Here is a 27346-nt window from a genome sequence, read left to right on the forward strand (position 1 = left end):
CAGCACCTGATACACAGTAATAAATAGTGCATTTTGTTTTGTGAGTGTTTGATACATTTCAGTTTAGTAACACAAATCTTGTAGCTATGTAGACTTTTACTAACTAGAATTGATTTTATGAATGTCCCATTTTTTTAATAAAGACAGCACTTTGCTCTGCAAAAGTTCTGCAGCTTCAAAGAAAGCTCTACTCTTTCAGAATTATCTCAAACCTAATAGACTAGCATGAAACTAAAGGAAAATGAAAGAGTCCAATTGTGGTGTAGACATAGAAGTAAATCTACATGCTTTAGAGTAAGATAGACGGAATGTTGAATCATACATAACTGTGCTGTTAGTATCTATGTAACGTAAGAAAGCTATTAAGCATAAGCTTCAATTTCTTTCATAAAATGAGACTTTGTGTCATTGTTGCAAGAATTAACTGAGATAAGAATACTATTATGAACATTTAACAAATATCAATTAAACTTCTATCTGTAATAAAATATCTGTCTTTCCTCCAATCCATCACAGGCTGACACTTTTATAAAATATAATAAAAAGGAATTTTTACAGAAATAAAATTTTCAAGAAGAAAAAAAGACCAAGGAAAAAATCAATTTTAAAATTAGATTCTACAGTCATAAAACTATATTTCAACTGATATGATTGGAACAAAAATACAGGGAGAAAGGAATATAAAACTATGTGCTTATTGATAACTGTTATGAAGAATTACTATTACATTCCAGACTTTAACATTCTGAAACTGTAACTATTCCTAAGTTGGAGTGAAGTTTTATTTCTCATAATAAATGCATACCTCTGTAGCTTTAATGAATTTTATTTTATTTATATCAATATGTGAAGTTTTAATTTGACAAATGAGTTTGCCCACAGAAGTAATAATTTCTTTTTAAATTTTAAAAAACTTTTAAATTATTTATTTTAAACTAAGAACTAGAATATTAAAACTGTACATATTAATCAGTATATTATGTGATATTTTGATTCATGGATACAATATGAAATATTTAAATCAGCTTCAACATGTTTATCTCATCAACTTTTGTGGTGAAAATTTTCAAAATACTTTTAGCCAGTTTTCTGAAACATTTAATTCACTATTATTATCTATAGTCACTCTCCTCTGTAATGGTATCTGTTTCATTTTAATGCCACTCATAGTAGAGGAACCAATTTCAAATATATATATATATTCAAATATATATATATATATTCAAATATATATATATATTCAAATATATATATATATTCAAATATATATATATATATTCAAATATATATATATTCAAATATATATATATTCAAATATATATATATATTCNATCTCCCTCCTGCCTTCCCCAGCCCAAGGGCCTCTTTCCCACCCTTTTCCACCCTCCCCTGTTGGTGGGTCCCCTGTGCCTTCCTGCTCACTCTAATTGTTCCTCTCCTGGCCTCCAGCCTTCCTTTCTGGCCATCTCCCTTTTTTCCCCCTGCAGTGGTCTCTCATCTGCAGTTTTTGGCTTTCACCCCCACCAGTGACCAAAGACTTGACCACTCAAAGTCCAGCTCCCCATAACGCTGCTCACTGGTGTGACTGAAGGTGGATTCAATGTCACTCTCACCATTGGGCTACTTATACCTAGAAAGGAAGCTGGCAGTCTCATGGGAAAGAAAGCAGAATCAGTTAAGAAGATGCACGAGGAGAGTGGTGCCCATATCAACATCTCAGAAGGGAATTGTCCTGGGAGAATTATCACTTTGGCTGGACCCACTAATACCATCTTCACAGCCTTTGCTGTGATCATGGACAAACCAGAAGAGGACTTCAGCAGCTCTATGACCAACAGCACAGCTGCCAGTTGAACCCTTGTCACTCTGAGGGCCTGCAAGTTAGTGTGGCTCTCTCATGGGAAAAGGTAATTGCAAGATTAAGGAAATTATGAGAGAGTACAGGGGCTCAAGTCCAGGTGGCAGGGGATATGCTCCCCAATTCATCTGAGCAGGCCACCACTATTGCTGGCATTCCTCAATCCATTATTGAGTGTGTCAAAACAGATCTTCAAGGTGACATTGGAGACACTCTCTCTGTCCCCACCCCAAAGGGTGTGACCATATCCTACTGGTCCAAGCCCTCAAGTTCTCCTATCATCTTTGCTGGTGATCAGGCCTATATTATTCAAGGATGGTATGTCATTCTACAGCCAGATTTGTTCATTCTGCACCAGTTGGCAGTGCAACAGTCTCATTTTTCTATGATGCATGACAACACCAAATTCAGTGGCATTGAATCCAGCTTTCCAGAGGTGAAAGGCTATGGGCAGGTTTGTACACATCTGCTCAGACTACTTCTCATGAACTCACCATCCAAAATCACTTGGTCAGCTGCATAATGTGACATCAAGGTGAGATCCATCAGATGGCTGGGGTGCAGATCAAAATTGCAAACCCCATGGAAGGATCTACTGATAGGCAGCTTACCATCCTTGGATCTGCTGCCAGCATTAGCTTGGCTCAGTATCTAAACAATGTCAGGCTTTCCTTGCAGATGAGAGGCATGGGGAGTGGCTAGAACAATGCATATTCATCCATAATCTCTTTCTGTTGTCCACCATGATCCATCTGTGTAGTTTCTGGACAGTCAAGGATTCTAGGTTGTAAATAGTTTGTAAATTTTCAGTTTCTACACACTTTATCATTCACTTGTGATTTTTAAACTAAAGCATTTTAATTCCTTTCTCTGTTCTGCCATCAAAGCTGAGATGTATATTTAGTTTTATAAGCTTCTCCTTTTTTTTGGCTCATGAATTTTTCTTTTTGTCAAGGAAATGCAAGAGTAGACTATTAATACATTTTAGTTTAATTCTGTAATATCTAAAAATTTTCAAAAAAATTTAAAAGATGGAATGGAGCATCACACTTTATAGTATGGCCTACTACTCATGCCTCATGTGAAACTCATGCCAATAGTGATCCACCACTGATGAAAATAGTATTGTGTTAGTCCATATCATGTTCAGTGAGGTTTGGTCCTCATGGAAATGTCAATTTATTACTTATAGTTTAAATGGTTACTTTCAATTCTGTTTTTAACTTACCTTTAACTGGTAACACAATTTATGGGTTGCCACTGGTCCACAATTACACTTCAAACATCACTCTAAGGCAAAATATGACATAAATAAATTATAATTGCTATGATCAGGATCTTTTTTTAAAAAATGGACACAATACTTTTATTTTTTTTAAGGTGGTACTGAGAATTGAACCCAGTGCCTCACATATGCTAGGCAAGTACACTACCACTGAGCTGCTACCACTGTCATAACCCCAGCCCCTGATGAGGATATCATTATCACAGAGACTCTGGATATGTTACTATATAAGCTGATCAATAAAATCCCAGAAATGTTTTTTATTTCAATAAAAAATATCTTAGTTTTTTTTTTTCTCTTTTAGGCCTTTTTATTACAGTTTCACCATCTAGTACTTTATATATCACATTTCACACATATGTTTGCAATTTGTTAATTCAATTAGATCATAATAAATAAAGAAGATTTGAGCCAGCTTCCCCAACCTTTTCAAATAATTATTTCACTCAAAATCCATTTACATTTTATGGGCCTGTCATAAAAAAAATCTATGATCACATGCTTTTTTAGGTACCCTCCTTCTTACAAGCAAAATATTATAATACATGAGGTAAAACATTGCCTTTCTTCTGAGGACAGGAGAATTTGGAATGCAGCTCCAAGAATTAAGAGCTCTGTGCCCATGAAGTAATTTCTTTCTGAATATATAAAATAGGCATTGATTAAAACTGCCTTCCCTGATGATGTTCCTGAGAAGTATGGTCAACATGCAAGGCCTGCAGTCAGATCCTTTATGCCTGTCTTTTGGAGTTTCAAAAAAGAACCCAAAAGGGTTAATTTCAAACTATTATGATGCACTCAAACTCTGTTTCCTTAGACACTTTTCTGTATAAAAGGCATGTTATACTAGGTATACCTATCCAATCTTTATTTTTACAGACAAATGCATGAGTTTTCTTATTTCTGAAAAAAATCCTTACTCAAAAAAGTGAAAAATCCCTAATAAACAATAATAAAACAGCTATATTTATATGTATTAAATAATGAAAAGTATCTTTCTTATTTCCAAAAACAATTAAGATAGAAATGAATAGCTAAATATGATATTTTAAAAATTAAAAATGGGGGCAAAAATCTATGTTCCAAATAGCTGATCAGTTCAACTATTGGATAAAATTATTATTATACATACATATAAATAGTAAAATATTTCATAGTGAATAAACTAATAAATTTTTAGTTTTTAACATCATATTTCCTAAGAGAATCAAAAATTACAGCAAGTCATTGAGGTGCTACTTCTGAAATGTGACAGAAACCAGTGCATTGCCACTGAATGAAATTGTTATCTGACTGTATCCCGTGGCAGAGGACGTCTGTCTTTTCTAGATAAAAGCAGCAGCAAACTACAAAGTGGAAGATGATTAGAGGTTCCTATGTCACTGGGCTGAAAACAATTCACTGAAAGACATCTACTTTTCTTTCTTTTTTAAAAGCATAATAGACTTTATTTTGAGTAGTGTTACAGTTTGGATATGGATAGGCTCCTGTGTCAAATTGTCCCCAGTGCAGCAATTTTCAGAGTCCAGGAAGTGATTGGATCATGAGGGCTCTGATCTCATTGAATCAGTGATCAGTTAATGCTATTAAGAAATGGGTAAAACCACAGAAGAGATGACCATTGGTGGCTCGCTCTCTCAGTCTCAAGGTGAGTAGCTGTGCTCTACCAGCAGTCTGGCTTCATCAAAGGCCCACAGACATGGGGGTAAGTGACCACAGACTGAAACCTCTGAAAACCTAAGCTAAAATAAAATTTTCCTCCTTTAAATGAATAGCTTCACCATCTAAAACGTAATCCCTTGTGTTCCACATACACATCTTTCTCTGCTCCCAGTTCAGAAATCTGGCCTGGATCCAAGGCTCTGCTTGGTTTTCCTGATTCCCCAGGTTCTGCCTCTAAATTGGGACAGGGGTGTCTCCCCACCATTCCTCATCACAGGGTTAGGGAGTCCAGCAGATCTAGGAACAGGAGCTGCCAGACAGAGAAGGGTTAAGTGTCCTTGGCCAGCCTACAAAGCCTTGCCTTCCTGTTTTCCAGTTCCCAGGGTTTTCTCCTCATCTATTAACATTACAGAGACACAAAGGTATGGAAACTAAAAGCAAACCCACCACAGAGTGCTGGTGAGACTGGCAGGCTCAGCCCAGAGGGCAGAGGCCTGTAGCAGGAGTGTGGACCAAGAAAAAGGTCAGGATGAGGGACTTGGACACCTTAGGCTTATCTATTCCCCCTGTCCCTGAAGATCACTTTCCTTGATTGCATGATACCTGAGCTTGAAAGGATATTTAGATACATTTTATGCTTTCTTTAAAAGCTGATTTCAGGAGAAGATTAAAACTGGCCTTTTTTATTTCATCTTGGAAGGAGAGAGGTCTCTGAAGTTAAAATAATAGTAATCATCATCATCATCATCATCATCATCATCATCAAATTTTAAAAACATGTTTCAAAAAGTTAAAAAAGCATTTTAGAATTTTAAAGCATTTATCAGTTTAACTTATTTTGTTTATGCTCCCCTTAATTTGGTTCCCTAATTCCTCTATTTTGAAATGTTCCTTCTCTCAGGGCCAGAAACTCAGTCAGTAAATTATTCTGATAATTTGCTTGAATAAGTGGTTTCAAAGTTCCTCCCAGGGTGGGCTTTAGGTTTCACAGTGGTTTTCAGCTTCCTGCTTAGCCAGGAGGTGAGCAGCTGTGCTCCACCCACAAACCATCTTCACCAAGAGATCACTAGAGAACTCCTCCCCTGTCTGAGCACCAAGATGACAGCTGCAGAGGCTTCAGTGGAAATGTTAAAGACAGACTTTAGATTCACAGATGGCCTGGAGAAAGCAGGACCTGGTAAAGTAAAAGATGAAATTTGAAAAATACTAAAGGGGATATTTTTACTCTCCAGCCTCCAAATCACAAAGAGAGCTAAATTTCAGTCTTGTGAAATGTCAGGCCCAGGAAGACAAACACTGGAAGACTTTGAACATATGTGTAATATCATGGAAGTTTTGTATTTTAAAAATAATAGACCTTAAACTCTTTAGATTGCAACCAAAGAAAATGGATCATACAGGGACCAGCTAGAAAAAAAATAGATCAAATATTATTTTCTTGGATTTGAAGAGAATTTTTAAACACAATGCAAAACCCAGAAGTCATAATCAACTCCATTCCTATCAAATTTGAATGAGTTGCTTTAAATTAATTTGAGGACTATGTGTGTGGGGGGATGGTGGGGCAAATAAGAAATGCATATGAAACAAATTGCTTATATGTTGATAATTTTGAAAATTGGTGAAAAGTTAATAGTTATATAGGAACTTATTATATTGTTTTCTTTTTGTATATGCTTGAGATTTTTTTCAATGTCAAAAAAGTAAGTAAAAAAAAGCAAGAAGAGATACATTATAAGGAAAAGGAGATGAGAAAGGAGGGCCTTTTTGAAGACTCGTCAGAGGGGCAAGTTGGAGCTTTATTGAAATTCAAGGAGCAATTTATATACTAGCCCAATGACAATAAAAAATAAATAAAAATTAGGATGCATTGAGTTGTTAAGATACTTTTACTATACAACCAAAAATAATGAGTTGAGATGTTTATGTCAAGCTAAAATCCAAATGACAAAACACTGTGCTTAAAATCAGATAATCCTACATATCTTTGTCCGTGTGTATGCTTTAAGCTGAGGCTCCCTGGTTTATTTGGAGATGTATGCAGAATGAGTATAATGTAATAGAGAAATGGAACTCATCAGAAACTTTTCTAAAAGCATAACTTATATTCAATAAAACTAACTTTTTTGGTGTATGAATTTTGAGTTTTGACAAACACATATAATCATGAAGTCACGGTCACAATCAAGGTAAAGATCCATAACCCACTCCCAATCCCCTCAGGCCCCTTTATAGACATTCTCCTCCTCTGCTCCAAGCCCTTGCCAACTGCTGGTCTGTTTTCTGTTTGCTTTTCCAGAATGTTACATAAATAGAATCCTGCAGTAGAGTCTGTAGTAATGCATTTGAGATTAATCCACACTATGGTACGGATGGATAGTTTGTCATCTACAAACAAATTTGGATTTAGAAAAGGAGGGACTTTATTCAAAAGGACCAATGATATAGGAATAATGCACTTATTTCAAAATATGCAGTGTCTCAAAAATCAAACAGGAAGAGGCCTTGGTTTTATAAAAGAAGTTAAAAATTGTTATCAAAAAATATGTGTGTGAGAGAGCCTGAGATGAAAGAGAGAAGCTTTGTGGTTAAGATCATTCAAGTGAGGTATAAAGGACTTTTGCACATTGCAGCCTTTTTAATCTTTTGAACAAGTCTGACTTTAGGAGCCCCTGGGAAAGACACTTGAAACTTGGCATAGATTTGGTCAAGTCTGTATAAGGTTTTAATAAAGTGTTGTTTTTTCTTTGCTTTGCTTTTTCTTACTGCCCCAGTTTAATTTTAACTTTTCCTCATCCTCCCACCCCATAAATCCTGGTGGTGTTTTTTTATCTCTCCCCAGCTAAAGAATATTTGAATTGTTGAAAATTTTTCAGTTTTTCATAATTATCAATAAAACTGAAAAAAAAGTTTATGTATAGGTTTTTGTGCAAAGTCAAGTTTTTTCCCCATGTGTAGAATACCTAGGGGCAAGCTGCACAGGGCATATGACAAATGTATGTTTTTTGGCCTTTCCAAACACAATAGAAGGACATTCTATTTGCATCTTTTCTTCACCAACACTTGCTGTTGTGACTTTGTTTAATTTTGTTTGCTACTCTGAGAATCATATGGTGACTACCCATTGTGTTTTAATTTGTATTTCTCAAAAGTCTGTTAACATCAAGCATATTTTATGTGTTTATTTACCACTATGGTATTGTTTTTATTCTTGTTACTTTGTAAGTCATGAAATCTAGAACTCTGATTTCTCCAAATTTGATCTTTTTTTCCAAAATCATTTGGCTATTGTGGTTCTTTTACCTTATCACATAATTAAAAAGTGACCTTCTTGATTTCTACAAAAAATAAAATAAAGTAAATCATGCTGAAGTGTTTACTGGGATTGCACTGGATTTATAAACCTGTTTGGAAATAGTGTGAATATTCCATCCATGAGTGGAACATTCCAATGTATGAACATCTTTTATTTCTCTATTGTTTAGATCTTCTTTGAGCTGTTTATTGTTCTTGCATGTAGTTTTCATTATATTGATTATGAACATATTTTGATAGCTTTACAGTTAAGTATTTTATCCTGATATTACTACAAATGGTACTGAATTTGTATTTTAATTTGCATTTGATAATTGCTAGTATATGAAAATAGAAATGATTTTTAATGATTAGTATTGTATCTTACAGTTTTGCCAAAACTCATTTATTACATCTACTAGAATTTTGCTCGATTCCTTGACATCATCATCACAGATCAGGCTGAATGGGTACAGCTGGAGGGATTAAAATGCTGCTCCTGCAGAGGGCCATGCTGAGCACCATCAGCCAGACACCAGTGATCCTGCAGATGCAGGACCTGATGAGCTCCCAGGTGCAGATGGGTGGCCACCCTACTGAGGTCCTGTGCCTCATGAAGTGGTGCTGCCAGAGGTGCACCTGGTGGATGAGGAGTACAGGAGATGGTGGGGGACCTGCGGGGTGAGTGCAGCAAGTACAGCTCCTCAAGTCCACCTGGATACAGATGGTATCCAGGTGCCTGACTGCAGCAAGATCCTTGTGGAGCTCACCTCTGTGTGACTACCAGAAATCCATGCAGGACCTTTGCAAATTCGCCAACAACCAGGTTGTCACAAAATATTGTGATCTTGACTCTTAACCATGGGCGAGACTTATGGTAGGGTAGGGGCAGAGCTGGCTGGAGGCTTCTCTCTCCACCTGTCCCCCTCTCCCTCCCCCTCTGAAGATAATGGGCAGAGGAGTGAGAACAAAATGACAGCCTGACAGCCAGCAGCAACTGGAATGGCAGCAATTAAGTGTGGGGGGTGGAGGGGTGGGAGGTTAGGGAAGGGAAGGGACTGCAGAAGTGCACACAGGCCCACACAGACAAGCACCCACACAGACACAGAGGGAGGGGGTTGGGATGGAGAGGGGCGCACAGCAGGGCAAGTAGGACCCCCAGGACCTCTCCCAAAATAGCCTCCCCACCTTAGACCCCTTTCTCCTCCCCATGGTAGGAACACACTGTGTTTATATTTCATGGCCAAATTATTTTGGATTTTGTTGACTGGCCCTTAGTGCCCTGCCCTCTCCCCTTTGCAGGACCACAGCCCCCTCCCTCTGTTCCTCCCTGGTCCCAGCTCTGGTTTTCCTTGTTTCTTAGTTGGTTCTCTTTTGCCTTCCCCAACAGGCTCCCACCCCCACAATCCTGAGGCCCCTGTCCCTCTCTTCCTCTCAGGGGCAGTTTCATATTTGCTATGACAAAATTGCTCTTTAAACATTTTGTTGTATTAAAAATAAATAAATAAAAATTTTAAAAATAAAAATTTTCACATGCTTTTGCTGCATTTTTGAGATGCTCCTATGTCCTTTCTTATTCTGTTAAAACGGTGTATTACATCCACTCAGAACGGCAATTATCAAGAATACAAGTAACAATAAAAATTGGCAAGGATGTGGGGAAAAGAGAAATTCCTGGTAGAACTGCAAACTGGTGCATCCACTCTGGAAAGGAATATGGAGATTCCTCAGAAAACTTGGAATGGAACCACTATTTGACCCACTCCTTGGCATATATCCAAAGGACTTAAAATTACCATACTATAGTGATGAGGCCACATCAGTGTTTTGAGCAGCTCAATTCACAATGGCTAAGCTATGGAACCGACCTAGGTGCCCTTCAACAGATGGATGGATAAAGAAAATATGGGACATCTAACACAATGGAATATTAGCCATAAAGAAGAAGGGAAATATGGCATTTTCTGGAATATGGATGGAACTGAGGACACTCATGTTAATCTCCAAAAACCAAAGACCAAATGTTATCTCTGATATACAGATGACTCACAATAGGTGGTGGTGGGGAGTGGAAGTTCACCAAATTGAACAGAGAAGAATGGTGGGAAGGAAGGGGAGATGGGAATGGGAAAGACACTAGAATGAATTTGATATAACTTTCCTATGTTCATGATCACTGTAACTCCACATCATGTACAACCACAAGAATGAGAAGTTCTACTCCATATATATATATATATATATATATATATATATATATATATATATATATGATATGTCAAAATACATTCTACTATCATGTATAACTAAAAAGAACAGATAAAAAATTAAAAATAAAAAAAGAAATTAGGCCATAAGTTGTTTTACTTGAAGTTAAAGGCATGTGAAAAAAATTCTTTTTTAAAAACAAATCTAGCTTTTTAAATAGAAAACAAAAAGGTGAATTACTATTATTTATCTTCTAATGTATCCCTCAGTACTACTTCTAACCAGGTCGTTTATTATGGTGGCAAATCTGGATTGTTTATATGTCCCTTTTTCATCCTGATTTGTCCTCTTTTTTGTCTTATACTTTCATTGCCCCTTTTTCCAATAACTAGAAAATCCTGGAGAGGAAATGTTCCATTTCCCTTGTTTGTAGCCCTCTTTCATGGATATTATTGATTGACAGGAACTTTTGTAGAAGAGACTTGCACTAGGAGAGTACAAACTAAACTTGGAGTTGATTCTGTGGCTAATTAACTTTTTTCCTCCCTCAGAGAAAGTATTTTGGTATTTATGTTTTGCAGAAAAATATTTTTTGCAAAAAAAATTTTGCAAGAAAAATTTCTAGCAGTTATATACCCTGTAACTCCTACCAAAATTTATTTGTGCTTTTTTATTACCTTAGTCCTAATTGCAAGTGTCATTGCACTTTCCATTATTTTGTCAGGTAAGTTTTTCTCCAAACTATGCAATATTTTGTACACATTTATAGTGTCAGTAAAATTTATTTAATTTTGAGCTCTGTTTTGTGTATCAGTATCAATCGGAACATAAAACTAACTTAAAGTAATAAGATCAGATGCATGTTCTAATACAAATTTTCTAGTTAGTCATTTATCAGTTTAACTTATTTTGTTTATGCTTTCCTTAATGTGGTTCTCTGTTTTGAAACGTTTCTTCTTTCAGGGCTGGAAATTTGTAGATCAGTAAATTGTTCTGAAAATTTGCTTAAATATGTGGTGTCAAAGTTCCTCCCATGGTGGGCTTTAGTCTTATAGTGCTTTTCAGCTTCCTGCTCAGCCAGGAGGTGAGCATCTGTGGTTCACCCACAATCCAGCATCACCAAGAGATCACTAGTGAACTCTTCTTGGGTCTGAGCACCAAGATGACAGCTACAGAGGCTTCAGTGGAAATGTTAAAAACAGACCTTAGATTCACAGATGGACTGGAAAAAGCTGAACCTGGTAAAGTAATTGATGAAATTAGAAAAATTATAAGAGGGGCATTTTTACTCCCCAGCCCCTGAATTGCAAAGGGAGCTGAATTTAGACATGTTAGTACTTTACAATCTCCGAAGAAGTTCGGGAGAGAGGGGAATAGACTAGGTGTGAGGATAGATATAGAATTGCTACATTAGTTATTGTATTATGATATATGTTTCTTAAATATTCATGAAGCAAGACTAATGAATAGTGAATTTGGTTGCAAGAGGAGGAGGAAACTGTTCCTTGTGTTCAGAGCACTAGTACTCTCTCTTGCCTATGTCTCTGGCAATTTGCACACTTGTAGGTCACACCATGACTTTCAGTAATATGCTCTTTATATTCCGGGTTAATGGCAGACTTCAATGCCAATGACTCTGTAATACACCTACTAAGATAATTTACCCTGCAAAAGCTGGGACTTCAAGTTTGCAGATTCTTTGTGGGCAAGATGATTAAAATGAGCTATAGCGGAAGCTTTTGTGAGTTGGGACTCCTGCAATTATTTATTCTTTTGAGCAAGTCTCCATTTAGGGGATCCTGGGAGAGAAACTTGAAATTAGACACAGATGTGGTCAAATCTGTACAAACTTGTAAGAAAGTATTTTTTTTTTCCAATTTCATTGCTCTTTCTTACCTCCTCCATTTTTTTTATCTTTTCCTCTTATTATTTTTTGTTTCTTTATAAGTCCTGAGTAGTGTTTTTTTTTTTACCAATTCTTCAACTGAAGAATATTTGAATTGTTGCAAATTTTTTATTTTTAATAATCAATAAAAAATAAAACTGCTATAAATGTTCATGTACAGGTTTGAATATAAACTTGAGTTTTTATTCCCCTTGTTTAGAACATCTAGGGGCACCTGAACAGGGCATATGGAATATGTATGTTTACCATTTTTCCTTGCTAAACACAATACAAGAACCTTCCATTTGTGTCTGTTCTTCACCAACACTTGCTGGTGTGACTTTGTTTAGTTTTGTTTACTACTCTAATAATCATATGGCGATTACCAATTATGGTTCTAATTTGTATTTCTCAAAAATCTGTCAACATCAAGCATACTTTATGTGTTTATTTACCATTCTGGCATTGTCTTTATTGTTGTTACTTTGTAAGTCATGAAATCTAAAACTCTGATTTCTCCAAATCTGATCTTTTTTTTTTTTCTAAAATCATTTAGGCAATTTTGGTTCTTTTACCTTTTCACATAATTAAAAAGTGACCTTCTTAATTTCTACCAAAAAATAAAATAAAATAAATCATAGTGCAATGTTTACTGGAATAGCACTGTATTTATAAACCTGTTTGGAAATAGTTTGAATATTTAATCCATGAGTGGAATATTCCAATCCATTAATATTTTTTATTTCTCTATTGATTTATGTCTTCTTAGAGCTGTTTATTGTTTTTGCATATAGTTTTCATTATACTGATTATGAATATATTTTGATAGCTTTACAAGTTACATATTTTATCTTAATTGGTGTTGCTATAAATGGTCCTGATCTTGTATTTTAATTTGCATTTAGTAATTCTAGCATATGAAAATAGAAGTTATTTTTAAAGATCAGGATTGTACTACAGCTTTGTAAAAATTAATTTATTACATCTAATATCCTTTTGGTAGATTCTTTGATATCATCATCATGGATCAGGTCATTGCTGGGTTGAATGGGATACAGCTGTGGGGATAAAAAGCTGCTCATACAGAGGACCAGCATGGGATCCAAGAACACCAAGCTGAGCACCAGCAATCAGACACCAGTGATGCTGTAGGTGCCTGGCCTGATGAGCTCACAGGTGCAGATAGGGGCCCACGCTACTGAGGTCCTGTGCCTCATGAAGTGGTGCTGCCAGAGGCACTCCTGGCTAATGAGGAGTACAGGAGGTCATGTAGGACCTGTGGGATAAGTGCAGCAAGTACAGATCCTCACGTCCGTTGAGATCCCAGGCCTGTGGATGGTGTCCAGGTGCCTGACTGTGGCAAGATCCTTGTGGAGTTCTCCTCTGTGTCTGACTGTCAGAAATCCATGCAGGACCTTCACAAATTCACCAACAGAGTGGTTGTCAGAAAATATTGTGACCCCTGACTCTTAACCACTGCGGAGACATCTGGTAGAAGTGGCCTGGGGAGGGTGGGGGCATGGCTGCCTGGAGGCTTCTCTCCCCTTTTCCCCCTCTGAAGATGAGTGACAGCCAAATGACCACCTGATAGCCAGCAGAAAATGGAATGGCAGCAATTAAGTGTGGGGGGTGGGGAGTAGGGAGGTTATGGCAGGGAAGGGACTGGGGAAGTGCACACAGGCCCACACAGACACAGAGGGAATGGGTTGGGATGAGGAGGGGTGCACAGTAGGGAGATAAGACCCCCACAGCCCTTCCTAAAACAGCCTTTTCTCTCTTAGACCCCTTTTCTTCTCCCCTTCCCATGGTAGGTAGGAACATACTGTGTTTATATTTTATGGCCAAACTATTTTGAATTTTGTTGACTGGCCCTTGGTGCCCTGCCCTCACCCCTTTGCAGGACCACAGCACTGGTCCTTCAGTCCTCCCTGGTACCCCACCTGTTTCCCCTTATTTCTTAAATAGTTGGTTCTCTTTGGCCTTCCTGACTCTCTCTAACACCCTAGTCCCATGGTCCCTTTCCCTCTCTTTCTCTCTGTGGCAATTTCATATTTGCTAAAACAAATTGACTCATTAAACATTTTGTTGTATTTTTTTAAAATTCACATGCTTTTACTATATTTCTTGGGATGCCCCTATGTCCTCTCATTTCTTATTCTGTTAAAATGGTGCATTACATACAGTCAGAATTGCAATTATCAAAAATACTAGTAACAATAAGAGTTGGCAAAGATGTGGGGAAAAGGGTACAGTCATACATTGCTGGTGGAACTGATGGTGGAACTGCAACCTGGTACAACCACTCTGGAAAGGAATATGGAGATTCCTCAGAAAACTTGGAATGGAGCTACCATTTGACCCAGTTTTCCTACTCCTTGGCGTATACTCAAAGGACTTAAAATCAGCATACTATAGTATCACAGTTACATCAATGTTTAGACCACCTTCACAATAGTTAAACTGTGGAACCATCCTAGCTGCCAATAGATGAATGGATAAAGAAACTGTGGTATGTATACAAAATGGAATATTACTCAGCATTAAAAGAGAATAAAATTATGGTATTTGCATGTAAATGGATGGAGCTGGAGAATATCATGCTAAGTGATGTAAGCCAATCCCCCCCAAAACAAAGGCCAAATGTTCTCTCTAATATGCAGATGACCCAAAATAGGTGGTGGAATTTCACCAAATTGGACAGAGAGGAATGGCAGGAAGGGAGAGGAGATGAGAATGGAAAGATAGTAGAATGAATTGGACACAAATTTCCTATGTTAATGATCACTTTAATTCCACATCATAAACAGCCACAAAAATGGGAAGTTCTGCTCCATGTATGTATGATATGTCAAAAAGCATTCTACTGTCATGTGTAACTAAAAAGAACAAGTAGAGTGATTAAAAAAAGTAGAAGAAGAAATTAGACCATAAGTTATTTTACTTAAAGGCATGTGGAAAGAAATTTTTTTATCTTTTTTAAAAATTAAATTTAACTTTTTAAATGGAAAAAAAGTAAATTACGTTGGTTTATCTTCTAATGTATCCCTTAGTACTTCTAACTGGGTCATTTATTATGGAGGCAAATCTGGATTGTTTATATGTCTCTTTTTCATCCTGATTTGTCCTCTTTTTTGTCTTATACTTTCATTGCCCCTTTTTCCAATAACTAGAAAATCCTGGAGAGGAAATGTTCCATTTCCCTTGTTTGTAGCCCTCTTTCATGGATATTATTGATGGACAGGACCTTTTGTAGAAGAGACTTGCACTAGGAGAGTACAAACTAAACTTGGAGTTGATTCTGTGGCTAATTAAAATTTTTCTTCCCTAAGAGATTCCTCCCTAAGAGAAAGTATTTTGGTATTTATGTTTTGCAGGTAAAAGTCTTCAAGAAAAGTTTCTAGCAGTTATATATCCTGTAACTCCTATCAAAATTTATTCGTGCTTTTCTATTATCTCAGTCCTAATTTCAAATGTCATTGCACTTGCTGTAATTTTGTCACATAAGTTACTTTTCCTCCAAACTATGCAATATTTTGTACACATTTATATTGTCAATAAGTATTTATTTAATTTTGAGCTCTGTTATGTGTCAGGCACTGTGTAAAGTTCTTGAGATATATTAGTATATAAAACACACACACACCCCAAAATAAACAATTTCTGCTGTCTTCAAAGTTAATTTCTTAATGCAGGTAAAACTAAATAAAGGTAAGAGTGGAACAGGTTGTAATATACGTAGGGTTGCAATATGATCTTCTTTGGGAAGGTATTTAGCAACATTTTGAAGGGAATGGAAAAGTCATGGTTTACTGGGGAACTGTTCCAGAAAGAAAAAGTAAAGTAAAGCCCTAAGACTTTGGGAGTGTGCTGTAGATAAAGTAGAGTAAGAATGGAGAACAGGAATATAATAGGGGAAGGTACAGCATCCCCTCATTACCTGTGGTTTCAGTTACACATGGTCAACTGTTTTCCAAAAATATTAAATGGAAAATTTTAGAAATTAAACAATTTATAAGTTTTAAATTACACACTTCTCTGAATAATGTAACAAAATCTTGTCCCATTTTTTGTTATCCTGCCCCAAATTTGAATCATCCCTCTGTCTAATGCATCCACAACCTGCCTATGCATCTGATAATGGAGCTGCCTCTATTATCAGATTCATGGTCATGGTATCTGTGTTCTAATAATTTTTATTATTAACAGTACCCCAAAGCACAAAAGTAGTATGTTGGCAATTTGGATATACCAAAGAGAAGTCATAATGACCACCTTTTAAATAAAAAGGTTAAACTTTATCAATGGGCTGCTTGTATGTATAGGAATAAAAAGAAAACATAGTATATATAAGGTTTGGTATTATCCACAGTTTCAGGCATCCACTGGGGATATTTTCCATGGATAGCAGGAGTCTTGTAAGCTATTTAAAAACTGCCTTTCACTCTGAATGCAATAGAAAGAGAGAGGTGGCAGCATTGAACTTTAATGGCTGAATTACTGATTTCCATACTGAGAATAAACTTTTAGGAGACCAGGATAAAAGCAGGAAGACTTTTCAGAAAAATCTTGTAGAAATCAACTTGAGATGATGATGGCTTACGCCTGATGAAAAAAGTGTGGATTTGTGGGCAAGGTGGATATTTTGGAAGTTAAGCCAACAGTATTTCATATTAGATGGAATATTGAGTATTAGGAAGACAAAAGTCAATCATAATTTTAATAATTTTCTTTTGAGCTTGAAAGAATACAAGTGAAATTCACTGATATGAGCAAAGCTATGGGTATAGAAATTCCATTTAGGTAAGTATTTCCTGACATGTCCCAATCAGAATTGTCATTCCATTAAAGAATAAAGTAGAGTATGTACTTGAAATATTCTCAGGCAGAGGCTTATCCTTTGACCTTAAGTATTTCATCTTACACTTAAGAAGACTGAGAATGCAGGACAGTATAGAAGAACTATAATCTCTTTTAAAAATATTCATCCTTTATATATAGGAGCAATATATCACCAGCTTTGCTTGGGGTCTATTAAAGAACTGCTCATGTAGAGATGACTTTACATGAGAAAATATGTGTATTTTGATTTACAAAAGTGGTATTCAAATTTTTGTTGTTTCTACAACTTCTACTATCCACATTTTTTGGAAGGGGGATTGAACTCAGGGATGCTTAATCCTTGAGCCACATCCCCAGACCTTTTTATGTTTTAATTTAGACACAGAGTCTCACTAAGTTTCTTAGAGCCTTGCTAAGTTACTGAGGCTGACTTTGAACTTACTGGCCTCCTGCCTCAGCCTCCCAAGCCATCTTACAATTTCTAAAACATGACCTAAAATAATTTTAAAAACTATATATTACCTGAAATTTTTCATCAGATATTTAAATAGTTGTAAATGATGTAATTTCTAGCACATCAAAAATGTTGGCATATTAAAACTTATCTTTATATTGTCATTTTAAATATATCTATTGGAATATAAATTTTGTCATGATTTGAAACCCAATCACCCCCCCAAAAAAAATTAACTTTTTTTTTTTTTTAAATAAGCAGGAACAATGTGTCTCGGAGTGTAACTCAGTGGTAGAGTGCTTGCCTAGCCTGCATAAGGACCTGGGATTGATTCCCCCACCACAAAATGAATGAATGAATGAATGAGTAAATGAATGAATAGATGAATGAATTAAAATTAATAATAAAAAAAAAACACATGAAGCAAAACCTTTCTAATGTTTGAAAATTCTGGTCGATTTGTTTTTTTCAAATGTATTTATATCCTAGAATTTTATCATAGTGTAATATGAGATGCCTATTTAAAGTTGTTTATTTCTTCATGCTTAATATGTTGAATATGTAGAAGTTTCATTTAAAAAATCATATAAGACTCTCTTAAAATATTTTTTTCAGATTATTTAGAATTATAATTTTAGTAATATTTTATATTTTAAAACAATTTGAGGTGGCTGGGGTGTGGCTCAACAGTGGAGTCCTTGCCTCCCATGTGTGAGGCACTGGGTATGACCCTCAGCACCACAATAAAGATACTGCATGTATGTAAAATTAAAAAATAGTAAAAAGACTATTTGATATAAATTTTGAAAATTATCAAAAGAAAATGCAATTTAATTTTTATCAAAATTTAAATTGTGATTTAGCACCTATCCTGCTCTCAACAATTTGCCATAATGTAATATTATGTGTAGCTCAAATTATGAGTACGTATTAGTTGGAGAGTATGACAGAAAGAATACTACTTCTTCAGTAAATACCTGCACATAGTGTATTTGATTCTGGTATTATCCTGCTACAGTAATTAAAATAAATGATTGATAAAACTCAGAGACTTTCTCATTAAGAAACTCATCCTCTGATGAATTTTTTCTGTGAATATGAGAATTGTATAATTTGCTAATTCTCTCCCACAACATTTAATTCATCCAGCATTTATCATCTACTTTTATGTTTTGTTAATAACAAAAGAATATACTAAGCATTTTACATGAGGAAATAAGACGAGAATTGACTACAGTTGGAGTAACTGTTTCATAAAACTACATAATATGAAAAACATTATTTTCTTAAATTAGCTTTAACTAGCTCAATTAATAATACACAAGTCTAAAAGTCAGATAAATATTTTACCAAAGGGTTTTATTCAATGTCGCCTAAAATATTTAGCAGTCTCTGAAAATAATTCTGTTAATTTAAAAGGAATCAGTGAGAATAATCTTTACAGCTCTTTGTTTTTATATTCTTACCTAATGACTTATTCTAGTGATCAGAGTTAGGAAGAGCTGTAAAGAATTTCCTACTATTAAATCTAAAGGAAAATAAGTCATTGTTGTTATTTGATAATTTTGCCTGATTTCTTTTCATTTTGCTTTCACTAAACATTCTAAAAAGCAATATAAAATTTTTAGATGTTAAGGGAGAGAAATTATAGAGCTATGGAATTAAAATATGTGTTCTTCTAGAAAGCTATACTCTGAAATCTTGTTGGTTTCAGGATATCTAACAGTGGCCCTTGGTCAAAATATTTTTGCACATATTTAATAGCGCGCTTGCGCGCGCGCGCACACACACACACACACACACACACACACACAAGAAAATTTAGGAAGTCCTTGATCGTACTTTTGGTATCAAAAACAGTATTTTGAATGGTGTCATACACTGTATACTAGAAGCTTCTTCATCCCTCAATAAATGCATGATAGTAAAATCGAGGACAGGTAAGGAGTTTTCCTTTCTGTTGTTAAGAACATGGAGGTTGTCCACAGAAAGGGGAGCAGATACCTAAATTGAAGGTCACTGGGCACATGATGATTACACTTGGGATAAGACTTGGTGATGAATCGGGAAAGCAATAATCAATAGCATACTTCAAAATGGAACTCAGAATTAGAATAGAAAAAAACTAAATAAAAGAGATAAAAAAGTTTGCTAATTATCATTCCTTCTGGTTGTCTCAATTTTAGAAAAAAATAAGGAGCAGACCTTAGAGAACTCTGTGTTGTCTTCCTGCCCAAAAGATTGGATAGCATTTGGAAGCCAGTGTTTATATTTTGCTGAAGATATGGGGAATTGGACATTCAGCCAGACCTTTTGCACTAACTTTGAAGCCGGTATTGGTCAGTTTGAAAGCCAGGAGGAATTGGTAAGAAAAGGTTTGGGATCACTTTTCTTTTTAGAATTCTTTGCCCCCTGAGTGGTTTGGGCTGCATAAAGCTAAAGCTGAAATATGAGAAAGGACCCCATCTCAAACAGAATTTGGGGCATGAGAAACATTTTAATGTGTGCCATTTGTTGAGGTATATACTTGGCCTGGAATTCTGTGAGTCCTTTCAGATATGTTGACATATTAACCTGCAAATTTAGATATACTGTTCTCCTTCTACTCAGAAATATGCTAATCAGATAATTTGTCATCTGCATTGATACATGTTGGATATCGAAGGTGGGCACTAAAAACATTTTGCTGGAATGATAGAAATGAATATATGGTCCCTTATGAAGAAATTTAGGATCACAGATATTAAATGACTTAACTAAGAATTGAGGACTGGTCTAACTTCAAAATCTGTGCTTCTCAATTATACCATGATATCACCTCCAAAAGAGAAGGCTGTAGGGAAATAAACTCAAGATCTTTTTAAAAACATGAACACAGGGCTGGGGTTGTGGCTCAGAGGTACAGAACTAGCCTAGCATGCATAAGGCACTGGGTTCGATCCCCAGCACCACATAAATATAAAATATTGTGTCCATGTATAACTAAAAAAATGTTAAAAAAATATGAACACATGTTTTCACTTTCTGTGTTGTATAGCAGAATTTCCTGAAAAGATATAAAGGTCTTTCTGATTAATAAAGGTCTTTCTGATTATTGGATTGGCCTTAACAGAAAAGTATCATATCACATATGGAAGTGGACAAACAACACTAAATGTAAAACCTGGTAAGTTTTCAGAGTTTTTTTTTACTTCCATTGTGTTCATATGTGCGATTTGTGTGTTTGAGATGAGAAAATTATCCACATGTAAAGTGCATTGCACTAGCAGATAAAATAATATGAATCCTGGACTCAGTAGTAGACAGTGTGCTTAGTATGCTCAAGGCCCAAAATTCCATCCCCATTAAACTCCACACACCCCCAAAATATAAATATTTTTATGCTCTTCCATTTACTACCTGTGTCTTTAGAAAGAACTTATATTATTGTGATTTTGCTTGACGTCTTTAGCAGGATGATGGCATCTAGCATAGTTCTTGTAGTCTCATGCATACACTAATTTAGAACTTTGCTGATAAACAGAGAGGACTGTGATATCTAGCCATTGAAGGACTGACATTTGTAAGACTCATACGTCCACTCTTTACACTGCTGCATCCATTCATAAAAGCAAAGTTTCCAGAGAAACATTGTGAATCTCTTCTAATGTTTCATTATCAGAAGGAAATCAGTGGATAAATCCATTTGATGGGTAATAATTTTAATGGATTCTTGGTAACTGGGGCATGGCTAGAGGAAGTAGGTACATTGACAGAATAATCTGAAACATCAGATACACTATTCTCCTTCTATTTTGAAATATAGTAATTAGATAATTTGTCATCCCCAATGGCATATGTTGGATATTGAAAGGGGCATTAAAAATGTTGTGCTGGAATGACAAACATAGGCTGATAATTTCCCAAATTTTTAAATATAGATATGTAGAAAAAAAAAAGGAGACAGAAGCATAGTTATTAGGCAAAAGCAAAAGCTGCTCGCTCAAGCTGCTAGCTTTATTTACATCCTTAGGTTACTTTAGATCATTGACATCATTGGTACATATTGTTCATTGTATTACTAGGCAGGTAACAGACTCAGCAATATTATGAAGCTTAGTCCTCAGTTACATACTAAGTTGCAATGGGCAATGTTAGGAGCTTTGTGTAGTTCTCAAGAAAGTCCATTGTATAAAGTTACTGTCATGTGGACAGGTTTAGGCACAGTGAAACATTGTAGTTGTCTAATAAGAGAGTTCCATTATTCCCAGGAGCTGTGTGTGTGAGATCAAGGTCAAGGCTGATAAGACACTAACTCAGAGCCTCCTCCTGAAGGACATTGCTCCAGTAGCTGGACATTCTGGGTCTTTGCACAGAAGTTTTCCCAGCAGCCAGGCATTCTGTGTCTTTGCACAGAAACTTCCTAGTCAACCACCATGCCACAGTCATGAAGCTATTAGAGACCTCAATCCCAGACACAGAATCCTTCCATAGATAAATGGCATACACTAGGGGTATATACTTGGGGAAATCTTAGCTCCTGGTCCCTTCTGCTGTGCCTATCCCTGCTTCCTGAGTGCCATGAGCTGAGAAGGTTACCTCTGCCATGCTCTTCTACCATGATGCTCATCCTCACATCTCTTGGGGTGGCCAGGACCTTGCCAATGAATTCTTACTGGTTTGGAGGGATAAGCCTCCTAAGAAATGAAAGTCTATAAGAATTAATGAAGAACAAAAGACAAAGTCAGAAAGCTATCTTCAAAAAGTTGGAGCCCCTGATAGGTCCAGTCCACATAGGAGCTGGAGCTAGACAATTAGAAAATGACTCCTGAGGTTTATATAAAGGTGTACACCAAAGGCAGGGACAAGTTTTCAGGAGTAGAGCCATACTTCATGATGTCTTGTAGTCAGCATGTTGATTGGCATCTTGGAAGGTCACACCCATCTCAGAAGGGCTGTGTGGCTACAGCAGGTTACCCCATATACAGTGCTCTGTGGGATCATTGACAGAGCTTCAATGGAGCTCAAAATATGTCTCAGAAGAGGAAATGTTCACTGGAAGTTCCTAGACACCATCTTATCCTTTTCACTAGTCTGTGGAATACAATTGAGTCCACACAGCCCATGGATGGCTCTCAACACACATAAGGCTGAAAGCACTGGACCTAGCTGACCATGGACTGAAACAATGAGCCAAAAGAAATCTTAGTGCCTTTAAATTGTTATAAACATTTCAATGATGGTAAAGTAATCATCTATCAGAACAGATAAAATATAGGGGCACAATCACTTTCATCATAAATGTTAAACTCTTAGGAATTTAGTAGTAAGTGATTTTTAAATATCTTCAGACATTTATGAAACAAGTGGAGATCAAACTAAAAATAATCTTCAGAAAAAGCCACCAATGACAACAGTTTGGAGACAGCAGCAAGCACCAGTTAAATACCTAATCAATAACACACAAGTGGGCTTGGGATAGATGAATGATAAACTTGTGTTATTCAAGCAAAGATCTTGAGAACGTAAAGGAAACTAAATGTAGAAACAGTATATATTACCAATGACTGGCACATTTCTCTTGTTCACATTAAAAAACATGGAGGGTTGATGCTGGACAGTGTAGTGGAGAAGCAAATGTGGATGTCCAGCCTATGAATATTTAATATTTTTGTGTCAGATTTTAGGTTTTCCATCAAAGGATTTGGAGGATGTACCTACCTGAATGGTAATGGGATCAGCAGTGCCAGGAACTACACAGAGAGTGTCGTTGCACCCTCTCTTCCACAAAAAAATCTTAATTAAGCTTCTCCAGAAACCCTTACCATAATTATTCTTAGACTTTTGGCAAAAATTCCTGCAAAAGAATTCTCAGGTGAAGGTATGTTTGCAGAAGCATTGTGAGATAAGACTTATCCAAGGCCTTCACAGAAACATTCGCATTTTAAAAAAAGTCTGGCCAAGACTGTCCATGGGCAGGGAGAACCTAGGCTACAACAAACCCCACCACTACAGCCCACCACTGGTGCTGAAAGTTGGAGCAATTGAAGCCAGAATTAGACAGGCAGTCATTGTAGATAGGTAGATCGAGTCAGTTGGGTCTTGGAGGCTAATTTTGAGTGAGTCTGGGAAGTTGAAGACTGTGTTACCCCTTCCCCACCCCCAGAGATCTTATCAAGAACCTGCCCCTGCTCCAACATCATGTCAAGGTTACCTGTCCCAGGAATTTCCCCTCCCTACATGGAGCTATAAGGTTGTTAATGTGTCCTTGGCTACTACACCCCACCCTTCCCCCTTCAGCCCACATATTTCACACCTTTTGGCCATCACACTCAGCATTTCTGGGCCTAGTCAAGTACTCAGGAAGGAGAAAGATAAGGGTGGGAAGGCAGGAGAACATAGAAATCCTAGGACATATAAAAAGAGGAGAACACCTCTTCGCTTCTTGGAATGCCAGGATACCAGCTATATGACCCCCTTCTCCTTTGTGGGAGAAGTCTATGTTACCCCTTTTCAAATAAACCTTGCTTCATATGCTTGCCTTGGCGTGCTTCTCTGATGTTCAAAATTCAACATGTGGGGAAACAGGACTCATCACCAATAACCACAGTATCACAAGGAGCCAGCAAGGGGCAAAGAGAAGTGGCCTATGGGGCCACACAGCGCTGCCACAGGGGGATACAATCTGAGAAGGCAAGGCAAAACCATCACTGGGTAGTTGGAGCCAACTTGCTTGTGGTGCACAGAACAAACATGGCGGCTCCCAGCCCAACAGAGTTCCACCAAAAAAGGATATTGTAACTTCAGATGGGCAAATTTGGGAAATGCTCTGGGCAAGATGGCAGAGAGGGTGGGAAGCCCAGTGCTGTGGTCATATTTTCAGATCACATAGAAAAGCAACTCTGGCCACACAGCAGCAGCAGAAGGGTGTTTCCACACAAATGAGTTTTCTTTTGTGCAGGCTTCTTCCAAACCCTGCCTTCCATGGTCACAGCATGGCATGCCCACACAAAGTGTGCTTTAGCTGGCTTCCTCTCAGTCCCTCCCACCATCGCTCAGAGGGGCCTTCCAGCTCTGCTTCACAGAGCCTGCATCTTACAGCCTCTGTTTCTTAAAAGCAAGAACTCAGGTGCAGATTTTCTTTTTCTGTTCCAAATAAATATTAACAACAAATATATATATGATTTACTCATCCTGAATCCATCTTAAGATTGGAAGATTGGGAGCCATCTCTATCACAAGGTCATGAAAACTTTATTTCTGTTTTACTGTAAAATACTAAGATTTCTATTTGGCCTGACCATACTTTGATGTTTAATATTGCTGGAAATTCCTGCCCATGCCTTGAACTTACCCCTGCCTGGCTCTCCTTTATTCTCAATGCTTCATTAATAAAATGTAATTCACAATTCCATCAACAGGTTTCTTCATGAAATTGTCTTTAAAGCTACAATGCTAGAGTTCCAAAAATGTTGTAGCTTTAACAAGAGCTGTTCTACTTATGTTTTCTAAGACTTTTTTGTTTGTTTGTTTGTTTTGGTTTTTAGAAATGTTATTAAAAGTTAATCTGACAATTATGAAAACAAAAAGCTGGAAACCTGAAATATTTTGCTTCACAAAGTTTTCATAATTGCCATATTTTTTTTTATTTTTCTGATTATTAAATGTATGTATACAACAATTATGTTTACATTATAACTACATTACAAAATGTTGTAGAGACAGAGGAGGCAGGACACTTAAAGACAGCAGGAAGCAGATTTATGATTTATTTTTATTGGTTGCAACCAGGCTCAGAGGAAAAAGTTTTCACTGTGATCAGTTACTCCCTCTGAACCCTGAGTTCAGGCAGTTTCAGAACTTTCCACCCAATGTGTAGAGGAAGACTCAGAAGTTCACATCTGCAGAAGTTCACACAAAAGCAGCTTTTTCTTTCACTGTTCTGGGCAAGTTAATCCTCAAGGAGAGCACCTGAGAAGGGAAGAGCCTCTTCTCCCCTTTTTCCCTTCCTCCTATCAGCTGTTACAATGGGGCCTAATTAGTAATATCTTCTCTTATCTTTGAAATGTAAACATCTCTGTAAAGCTCTGGCCCAAAGACAGAGGCCTTGTTAAATCATCTGTCTTTCTTATCACACTTTGCATCTGCAAACACACTTTCCACTTGAAAACTATTATATATTATTCTAATACAAAATAGTCCATAAATGTTGTAAAAAAAAAAAAAAAAAAACTAGTAAATGGTGTTTAGCACCTGGAATGCTGATCTCTTTCAGTCCTATGGCCAAGTAAGATAGAGCAACAGAAAACAGAAAGCTTAACTACATTGAACTCTTTTGTAGAGATTCTTTTGCTAATATTTCTAATATCAATTATGGTGTGAATTTCTGGGAAAAAAAACTAATTAAGATTTTCTGTGGAGAAGGGGGTGCTACTACAATAATATCAAAGTTAGCATTAATAAATGCATGCACTCACAATATAAAAATAAAATAAAAATTGATAAAAATACTTTTAATTCACATGATTTGATAAGGTTCAATTTGAATTGGGTAATTCAATTATAAAAAAACAATGACTTTATCATTAATACACATTTTCCAGCTGGTTAAATGATCTGTTTTCTAATTTCTATAATAATGTTTATATCCATTTATTGTAACACTTTCATTCAACAGGAAAAACATAACTAATATTATTATTTGCATTTACCTCATGCCCTGACTACTAAATTTAAGGTAAATGACATTAATTATATAAATATTCATTACAAGAGACAATTATTGACTTAAAATATTAAGAGGCTAACTATTCGACATAATATCAAGTACACTTAGCTCCGTAAATGACATAAAGTAACATATTTTAGATTATTAATGTTTTCTTAAGCTTATAAAAAAAGTACACATTTATGATTGTCTTATGCCATCACTAAGAACAAAGCTTCTAAAAGTTAAGTCCTAATAGATATAATTCTTTATACAAAAGTGTCCAAAAGTTTTGGCTACATTTTAACTGGAATATTTTCTCTTATTAAAATATAATAATTTGTCTAGATTCAGAGGTTTATAGGGATAATTCTAGAATACAATCACAGAGGATTCTACAGATGAGAAAGACGTATTACAAAATTCTAGAAAGAAAGAACAATGCTTCCACACAAAGAAAAGAAAAAAAATGGAGAGTTCTAGAAGCAAGAAAGAAAATGTCTCTGGGTAAAAAAGTCTTTATATATTAAATACTTTGATAGTAGGAAGGAAGAGATTTTTCTAAATGTGAAAATCTTTGTATGGTTATATACAGGAAGTTCTAAGTAAGTAATTAAAAAGGTTTGTAAGTAATAAGTTTGTGTGTAATTAAGTTGCAAGTGAATATATGGAACAATAAAAAATATTTAAGGTTTTTCTCCAAGATCAAATACTGATATGTAAATGTAAACCAAAATATAGAATAATTTTTTTATGCCTGGTAAGTTTTATTATTTAAAACAGGGCTAATTTAAAAAAAATAAAATTTATATAATTTTGACAAGACAATAACTATTCTCTTAAAATTCTTTTTAAATTTTATATTTAAAGCTTTTTTTAAAGCTATACTTGATTGATTTGAAAACATCAATGTAATAATGACAATTATTTCTTATTTTTATCTATAAATTGTATCTCTGTTTCCTAAATATGTCTTTTGTTGATTGATTGATTGATTGATTGTTCAAAACATTACAAAGCTCTTGACATATCATATTTCATACATTTGATTCAAGTGGGTTATGAACTCCCATTTTTACCCCGTGTACAGATTGCAGAATCACATCAGTTACACATCCATTGATTTACATATTGCCATACTAGTGTCTGTTGTATTCTGCTGCCTTTCCTATCCT

At 36.0% G+C, this 27346-nt stretch overlaps 1 long non-coding RNA gene and 1 pseudogene across 2 annotated transcripts in view; both read left to right on the forward strand.

Moving 5' to 3' along the window:
* Window positions 1-1548: 1548 nt before the first annotated feature.
* On the forward strand, window positions 1549-2560 carry LOC107160638 (annotated as a pseudogene).
* Window positions 2561-11363: 8803 nt separating this feature from the next.
* Window positions 11364-27346, forward strand: part of LOC107160639 — a 21009-nt gene continuing 5026 nt past the window's right edge. Inside the window, exons 1-5 of one of the 2 annotated variants that reach the window (XR_007341631.1) lie at window positions 11364-11548; window positions 13196-14701; window positions 19672-19850; window positions 20523-20651; window positions 23145-23233. This is a non-coding gene — a long non-coding RNA (uncharacterized LOC107160639). Of the gene's footprint in view, window positions 11549-13195; window positions 14702-19671; window positions 19851-20522; window positions 20652-23144; window positions 24004-27346 lie in introns of those variants that run through there. The other variant, XR_007341630.1, reaches the window with a different exon arrangement.

The sequence above is a fragment of the Marmota marmota genome, unplaced genomic scaffold (assembly GCF_001458135.2).
Source record: "Marmota marmota marmota unplaced genomic scaffold, marMar, whole genome shotgun sequence".
NCBI lineage: Eukaryota > Metazoa > Chordata > Mammalia > Rodentia > Sciuridae > Marmota > Marmota marmota.